An 8,086-nucleotide genomic window follows, 5' to 3' on the forward strand; every position below is an offset into this window, starting at 1 on the left:
TAGACAGGTTGGCAACCAAGGCTAAGCATCACACAATTCTCATAATATTTTGTCTACTCTCTGTCAGGTATAGAAACTTTAAGAGACAAATCATGTAGAGTTGACCTGCATTGAGCATTTCCAGTACATGGCATATATTGAATAGCATTATCTTTCTCAGGATATCTTGAATCTCTACAACTTAGAAATATTTAGCCTTAATTCAACTATTTCTATGATCAAAAAAGACCAACCAAGAAGACAAATTTGAAACAATGATAGATAAGACATTGTATTCATAATTGAATCTTATTTTGAAATTATTGTGACATCGGCCAACTGATAAAATTACAACTATTAGGGTATCTATGAGATGCCATATATATATATATATATATATATATATATATATATATATATATATATATATATTCTTATCTGCACAGTGATGACCAGGATGTTTATGCAAAATAATGAAAAGCTCATCTATAAAATGATGCCAATCCCACACTGCCTAACATCCTAAACTCCATCCCTCAGCTTTAGAACAGCTAGCATGATAAACTTCGGGGACATACAAAAATTTACTCAAGATTGCTCTTTTTTTTCCCAAGACATCTGAGAAGCAATGAGAAGCAAGGTACACACACACACACACACTCTGCATATAATGTATGTCTACGTGTGTACATAGGTCTCCCTATGTATATCTATTCCTCTATGTACATATGTGTGTATGTATCGATATATGTATATAGGATTTACACACACACACACATATAGATACATGGGTATAATGTATATGTGTGTGTGTAGCTGTGCATATGTACTTGTGTATGTCTGTTCAGCCGTACCTGTACAGCACGGATAGTTTGTCTGCTTCTTTTTTAAAGACTTAAAGTTTCTCTGTCTGGGAGTGAAAGTTGCTCATGGAGGAAATCATCAGGAGCTTTGGCAGACTTACAGCTCTCCTTGGCAGTAACTTAGGTGTGTGCCGCCTGGTGCCCAGGACTGACTGTCCCCGGTTCCCTCCTCCCTGCCAGGCTGGCCCGAGGCGGTGCTGCGCTGTGCGGAGGCCCTCCCGCGGGAGGCGCGGGGCGTGGAGGGCGTGGGCTGTGGGCGGGGCGAGCCCCGCAGCCCGGGTGCTGGGAGCTGTCAGTGTCAGGCTCAGGAGAGAGGAAGTGATCGCTCCGGGTGGAGCGTTAGCTTAGCCGCGCAGCGTGAGACAGCACATCCTGCTGGCGCGGGCCCGCTGCTCTCCGTCCTCCCGTGCCTCCTCCGCGACCCCCAGTGAGCCTCCGAGGACAGCATCCAGGTAACCCATGGGTGGGAGGTCGTGTCTATGCGCAGCCACTTCCGAGCCCCTCGCCCCAGGCGACATCTGTAGGACATCGGGGAGCCGCACCGTAGCAGCGACTGCTGCAGCTACTGCTGGGCACAGCCTGGGCCCTTTTCCCCATGCTCCTGCATACTGTAGTGCCCCAAGCAGGAGCTCTCCAGCGGCAGCCCTGGCTGCAGCTCCCCAGGAACGGAGAGGTGCAGGCAGAGGAGGAAGGGTCAAGGGTGTCATCACCTTGTAGCCCATCTTGTACACTGGGAGGGGCATGACAAGGTTCCTCACCTTGGTTTTTTTTTTTTTTTTTTCTCCCCGGGAGCAAAAAGCCAGCAGCTCTGCTGACCACATCCCTGTGGGCTACCATCTCATGGCCCCTAGAAGGGGAGACCTGCAGAGTGAAGGAAAGGATGCTGTTTGATTACATTTCTGAGCTGTCTGCAAAGCTCTAGGATGCTGTTGCTACCCACCAAGTCGGAGGGGGCCAATGCACTTCCAACCGAGCTTTAATTAAACACTCATGCAAGATGCCAGTTTCTTTCTCTGCTGGATTAAAAAATAAAGTGCGGCTGGGGATGTGTTTTGGTAAACACCTCCGCGGTTTTCTCCCACCCGGAATTGTTCTGTCCACATAAAGCTCTCAGTCATCACCAGAGCACTGATCCTAGCAGAGCTGGTGAGGAACTGAATGTGTGAGGGAGTCTCATGACTTCTACCTTGGCAAACAGGAGGCTGATGACCAGGAGAGAGTATCACTTAGGAAACCGGAGGCTCGAGGAAAGGCAGAAAAATTGAATAAATACACTGGCTTTCCTGGACTCTAACCACACCTAAGGCAGGAACAAGTAGCCAGCCATTTTCTTGTCGGAGTTGTGTTTGGAATGAGCATTACAGACTTGATGCAGTTTAAAGTTGTGGAGGAATTGCTTGCGGACATTGCAGACTAGCCAGGAAGCTTTGCTGACAGTGGAGCATGCCAGCCACAGTCCAAGATAGCCTTGGTTAATAGCACAGATATGACTAACCATCCCCGGAATACTTTTGTGCAATTGTGGAAGTTATTGGGGGGGGGATGGTGGTATGTATTAATCAATATTAGAGTATTGGTAACTTTGAAATGGGAACATTCAGTGCAAATTGCATCCCACGGGGTCTTCTTGGGGTCTTCTTGAGAATGTCTGTAATACTTCCTCTGTTTTTTTTTCAATGCCTAGTTTGTTCCTAAAGATTTACTATAGAGAAACGGATTTAACTCTATTCTTCTGATCATGTTTCTTACTGGAACAAAATCTGGCAGTCCTACCACTAAAGAAGTACTCTCTTTACTAGAACCAGCCCTCCAGCACTTCAGATCCAGGGAGCCAGTGATCAGGAGATACTCTTTTAAAAACCATCCAGCACAATACTGGAGTATCGAATGCACGCCTTTCCAACCTGCCCAGGCTTGGGCACTGTTTTCGTCCCAGAACATTTTGTGCGTGCCTGTCTTGTCTCGGGGTTCTGTCATCTGTGCACCTGCCCAGATCTCTGGGATGCTGCAGCCTTTTGCGCACTGGCTTCCTGAGGCAGAGAGGCCTGGTTCATGGCTTCTGCCATGACCCCCTTTTCTTTGAATATATGCCACGGGTTGATTGTCCATTAGAAGCTTAGTTATATCTTTATGGAGAATCATGGCTGAGGTTATGGGCTGAGAAGAGAAGAAACTCGATAAACAAATTGGAAAAGGGCAGAGTAGCTAAACTGTTGTGCTTAATCTCTGGCAAGCTTCTGAGATGGTAGGAGGGCCTTTTTGCTAGCATGCTGTCTGTTTAAGAGGAGGCACTATGAAATTTCCCCTAGTACTTGTCTTTCCTAAGAATATCAATCCTCTCGTCTACATGTACTGAACTTTTCCCCTTGAGTCCCATGTTGATCAAGGCGTTCACAGGTAATCCACACACTCTGTGCATGTTCAGACAGCTATGTAGGCCAGTGGTGCAAAATGAATGTCAAGATTTTAGTCTCAGGCTGGTCACATAATGCAGGCATTATCCTTTATCCTTATGGACTACTTATCTTTCCCTGTTTCTTTTTGTGACTTAAATGAGCATCAAATGAAGAGATCAAGGGTATCCATGGAAAACTTAGTCTCTTCTCTTTCTGCTTTATCCCCTCACACTGTGTTCACTAGATATAGTCACACCTGATAAGAGCTGCAGCTACAATGTGCTGAGCACTTTTTTGTGAATCCCTTTTTAAATATCCTCTCACTTGAATTAAAAAAAAATCTCACAGGCATTGCTTAAAATCCCCTTAAAGAATTAGGTCAGTGATGTCAATTAACTCCCTAAAGTTTACTCAAGTTAACTGGCTAGGGTTTTTGATGCAGAAGGCCAGGCCTCCATTGGTAAGTACACTTCCAGACTATAAAGCAATTCTGATTGTTATAATTTCAGATACCAGGTAGTAGGCTCTGTTGTTGTTGCTGCTACTGCTGTTGTTGCTCTTTTTGTCCTTAAGTTGGTCCCACAAGGTAGAGACCACCTAACCATGATGCAGAGTTAAGCAATATAAAGATATCATAGTTAATCAATGGCAGAAGTAGGAGTCTAGCCAGGGCAGAAGCTCTACTCCAGAACTCATCCATTTCTGTTACTGTCCTGTGATAACAAGAATAACAAAAAGTAGACTGTAACTGTCCCAGCAGTAGGTGACTCTTAAAGAGAGACGCTTGGGCTATAACACTATTGAAACAATGCATGCCAACTATTTAAAAGCCACCCTCCCCCCCTAAAAAAAAAACTTATATAGGGGGAGGAGAAAGGCTGAAATCCTGGAGTCAATCAGAGGAGGAACTTGTCTCCTAGGAAGAGATTTCACAGCATTTTGACATTTGGAAAACCATCTTAGATCAGGACCTGGAGCCTAGTAATGAGTTCATAGGACCTCTGCTCAGTCACACATGCGTCTTGCCACTAACTCAACACAAATCGATCAGTACCTTAAAGAGAAACCTGGGAGGTCACTGGATCCCTTTGTTTTCCTCCCCAAGGTGGTGATGTTGAGGAAATCTCCTTTCTGTGCTTTTCACTATTACTTACTTTTTAATCCCTGTGTCAAAGATGAGTGGCCTAGCACAGCTTGTTGAGGCTGGCAGGGTCGACTTTCACCATAGAAACTCCCCTGACATTTTCACTTAGGTTACTCTTGAAACTACACGTGTAACCATATTTTTCCTCACCCCAAGTGGTGACTGGATGGCATCATAAACTCAAAAGCCTTTTATTTACCCTTTGGAATAAGACACTGAATACTTCCCCCTTAATAGAAGATTTCAAAAGCTGTGTAAATTGTTGCTTCCGTTGACAACAAATTATTTTTATTAAAAAATATGTAATCTCTATATCACCTAGAAAATATGGGACCATGTATTTGTTTGGGTACATTCCTGGAGCATTGAACAGATTGACATTTTGAGTATTCCTCAGGTTACTCAGCCCCTCCCCCCCACATCCTGGGATTACTTCCTTTGCTTTGCTGTGTAAGAAGACTGACTTAAGAATGGCAAAGCAAGTCTTGCCATAATACAGACTCCACTCCCTATGAACTAGTCTGGAAGAGATTCCAGGCAGGTACATAGTCTCCCTGTTGTTATTATTATTATTATTATTATTATTATTATTATTATTATTATTATTATTATATTACTGGAGTTGACTCCTTTATGTCCATAGACAGTGAAAAGGAGGCACATGAAATTTTAGGGTAGGCAATGAATCTAGTAACATTGATGAATATTTTATGTATATCTGTAGATATTTTAAGGGAAATTTAAGATATTTTTAAATAATATGAAATTAAGAACCACTGGTTCTTAAGGAGTTGGGGCTGGGGTTGGAAGGGACACAAAAGTCACTGCTGAAATGTTTCAAGGCAAAGGTACTGTGCCAGGGCTTCTTTGTCATATGTCCAGGATTTCACACACAGTGCACGTGCCAGGAATATCTCCATGAGTTCAGTTTGCATGCAGGTGAAGCCTCTAGCAGTGGCCATGGCTGGAGCATTGGTCCTCTCTTCTGGCACTTACCTGGAGCAAAGTTTATTGACACAGTAGTTCATCAAATCACCCCAACATTCCTTAAGGTAGATGCTCTGATCTTACACAAACAAGGAGGTGCTTAGAAAATCCAGCCATTATGAGGCCAGCTAAGGAAGTGCTAGATTTCAAATACAGATCAGCCTAACTCTAAAAGTCCATTCATTCTCTTCCTACCACATCACACTGTCTCTCCATCCGTGGGTGTTACCCAAAGAGCCCTTTAATGTAGCTTTTTGCTTATTATGGCTGCATTCGGCATCCTTCCAGAACTCACTCGCACACTGATAGGAAAAGGCTGGCCGAATTATCAGAAAGCACACAGAACTTTTGCATTTCTCATTGTGACCTGTCTTCACTGACTGAAGATGAAGCCTCCCTCATCTTCTGCCAGGCCAGCACCAAGCTCCAGCTCAAGACTATTGCAAAGATGAATTACCTTCCAGGCTTCCCCATCTTCTGGGTCTTTTCTGCTACAGTAACAATGCTGTAATCTGGAACACTGGCCTGGGAGGCCTTGAACTCACCATACATCCTCACGCTCTGCTTGCAGTTCACAGCAATCCTGAAGTTATATTGCAGAAACAGAGAGATGGAGGGCGGGATGCTCTCACATGTGAGATTCTGCTTCAGGCTTGGCGTTTCTACATTCTGCTGCTTTCTTCACTACTTTCTTTCTTTCTTTAATTTTTTTTTTTTTTGAAGTTTCTTTATTTTTTTTAGATATTTTCCTTATTTACATGTAAATTTCTCCTTTCCCAGTTTTCCCTCCAAAAAACAAACACACAAACAAACAAAAACAACAAGAACAAACCCCTGTTGCCTCCCCCCTCCCCATGCCTGCCACCCCACCCTCTCCCACTTATTGGCCCTGGCATCCTCTACACTGGGGCACAGAACCTTCACAGGGCCGAGGGCCTCTCCTCCTATTGATGATCGAATTTGCAATCCTCTACTATATACATGCTGCCAGAACAATCAGACCCCTCCATGTGCAGTCCTTGGTTGGTGGTTGAGACCCTGGGAGCTCTGAGGGTACTAGTTAGTTCATATTGCTGTTCATCCTAAGGGGCTGCAAATCCCTCAGCTCTATAAGTCCTTTCTCTAATTCCTTCATTGGGGACCATGTACTCAGTTCAATGAATGGCTGTGAGCCTCTACATCTGTATTAGTCAGGTACTGTCAGAGCCTCTCTTCACTACTTTCATAGTGCACTCCATTGTTTTATTTTGTGGTATAGAATAGTTAGTACTATCAGTATGGCAAGTGCATAAAGCATTTCTACTGGGGTTAAGGAATTCTTTGCAATAAAAGAGGTGGATCTGAGATACTTTAACGTGTGACTATGTCCTTAGCCAACAGCTGAGATGGCCACAGGTATCAGTGAACTTCATTTTGATTCAACACAACGATTACTAAAGAATATTTTTGTTTGTTTGTTTGTTTTTTGAGACCAGGTTTTTCTGTGTAGCCCTGGCTGTCCTGAAAGTCTCTCTGTATATCAGGCTGGCCTTGAACTTACAAGATCCACCCACCTCTATGTCTTGACTGCCACCACTGCTTAGCCCCAAAGAATTTTTTTTTTAAAACTCTGTCACCACTTCATGGACATCACATTTTTTTTGGTTGGCATCTAATATTTTTCATAATGGATTTAATAATTACCACAGGGGGCGGGGAGATAGCTCAGTGGGTAAGAATGCTTGTAGTGCAGCCACTAACATCTGAGTTCACGTTCCCTGAACACACATAAAAAGTTGGATGTGGCTTCATGTTCTTATAACCCCAGTCCTCTAGGGGCTGGAGACAAAAGGATTCTTGGGAAGTGCTGGCTGCCAACCTAGTTACAAGTTCAGTGAGAGACCTTGTTTCAAGAGAATAAAGGAGAGATTAATAGAGCAGAGCAGCAGATGTCCTCCTCTGACTTCCGTGTGTGCTTGGGTGTGTGCACCTGTGAACACACATGCCAGCCATCTGCCCACATGCCACACAGATACACCACACATGCTCACACAAGCAAAAGAAAGTGATTAAATTATATTGAATATGATTTTCAGAATACGATAGACTGACAAAGATACAATAATGACATCCTGCATTAATTCAATTGAAATGTAAATATAATAACTTTGTCGAAGATCTCTTTAGCAAGACATATTTTTATAGCTTGAGGTCAAAACTCACTAAAATTTGGACTTCTTTTCCTCATAACCTCCCTTCCTCCTTCCTTCTTCCCTGTTTTCCCTCTTCCTCCCTCTCTCTCTCTCCTTCTCTCTTCCCTCCCTCTTTCTTTCCTTTCCTTGCTCTTTTATTCCCCCTGCCTTCCTTTTTTGCATTTCTTATTTTCTCCAGTAGTGTGGAAGAAATGCCTTAGTAAGTGGAGCTGGGAATGGAGTCCCCACTGAGGCACATTCTTCAGCAGACCAGCCTTTGGAGATCAGGCACACAGAAGCTGCAGGTCTAAGATTAGTGCCCATAGCACTTTCCTACTCCAGCTCCTTTTATGTAGCCTCTGTGTGGCCAGGTGCTCCGGGGCTGTGGTGCAGTTACTGGCTCCAGGCACCTTGTGCTTTGTAGTTAAGTTAGAGGAGTGAAGGGCAGGAAGACTGTGGGGAACGGATGGGACCATCTCCACTTTGCAGAGAGAGTTGACTGTGTGGACCGCCCCTTCCACTGTTTAAAGGTTTTTCAGTAAGGTT

General features: G+C 43.9%; 1 protein-coding gene across 4 annotated transcripts in view; it reads left to right on the forward strand.

Annotated features, from left to right (window-relative positions):
• The first annotated feature begins 1,029 nt into the window (after positions 1-1,029).
• Positions 1,030-8,086, forward strand: part of Dync1i1 (dynein cytoplasmic 1 intermediate chain 1) — a 299,060-nt gene continuing 292,003 nt past the window's right edge. For 2 of the 4 annotated variants that reach the window (XM_031381128.1, XM_031381129.1), the window contains exon 1: positions 1,031-1,294. The gene's annotated coding sequence lies outside the window, so the exon portion shown is untranslated. Of the gene's footprint in view, positions 1,295-8,086 lie in introns of all 4 variants that reach the window. The other 2 variants (XM_031381127.1, XM_031381130.1) reach the window with 2 other exon arrangements.

This window comes from Mastomys coucha, unplaced genomic scaffold, assembly GCF_008632895.1.
Source record: "Mastomys coucha isolate ucsf_1 unplaced genomic scaffold, UCSF_Mcou_1 pScaffold20, whole genome shotgun sequence".
Classification (NCBI taxonomy): domain Eukaryota; kingdom Metazoa; phylum Chordata; class Mammalia; order Rodentia; family Muridae; genus Mastomys; species Mastomys coucha.